Here is a 721-nt window from a genome sequence, read left to right as displayed (position 1 = left end):
ACACACACACAATTCTGAATTCATTATTATGAGCACATATTTGTCACTTTAAAACACAAATGTAAAGCCACAAAATGTGCTAACACTGTAATGAATGACTACACTGAGGAACCTTATCCATGCTGTGAAAACCATTTTACACTGAGCACACGTGGAAAGACTAATTAAAATTAGACCGAGATAAGACAGAAACTGATGAAACTCAAAAACTTGTGCACTGTACAGAGCTTAAATGCAAGTATCAGTTAATATTTCACTTCTGTGGTAATAAAACTCAAATAGTTCTGAATGTGACTGCCATTCATACATTAACATTAATGAGGAGGTGACAGTGCAGCAGCACATTGACCATGTTTCCATCAGGTTTTATAGCGGTTTGCTCAATATGTGACTTGTGGAAATCTTCAAATATTTCAGTAACCCCACATCCAAGTACATTCAAATTACGTTTAATACAATTTCTAATTCCAATAATGTACTGTATATCTGTACTCTTAGCTGAGAGCCTTGGAGGTGAATGAGGGACCAGGAGCAGATGGGGGGGGCGGTAATGAGATGCAGAAAAAAATGGAATTGAGGGGGACAGGCCGTCTGTTGAGACACAGAAGAAAAATACGAGGGAAGAAAATAACCAAGTATGAGATACAGAGAGAGGATAGGAGAGACCCATGTCTGAGGTGCATACAAATGGACAGAGGAGGAACACAGTTAGAGAAGGGGG

The 721-nt window shown here is 39.0% G+C and overlaps 1 protein-coding gene across 2 annotated transcripts in view; it reads right to left on the bottom strand.

The window, feature by feature from the left end:
* Nucleotides 1–721, bottom strand: part of efna3a (ephrin-A3a) — a 60,178-nt gene that overhangs the window by 58,133 nt on the left and 1,324 nt on the right. The window lies entirely within an intron of this gene.

This window comes from Etheostoma cragini, chromosome 14 (assembly GCF_013103735.1).
Source record: "Etheostoma cragini isolate CJK2018 chromosome 14, CSU_Ecrag_1.0, whole genome shotgun sequence".
NCBI lineage: Eukaryota > Metazoa > Chordata > Actinopteri > Perciformes > Percidae > Etheostoma > Etheostoma cragini.
This window is presented reverse-complemented; position numbering and strand designations above follow the sequence as displayed.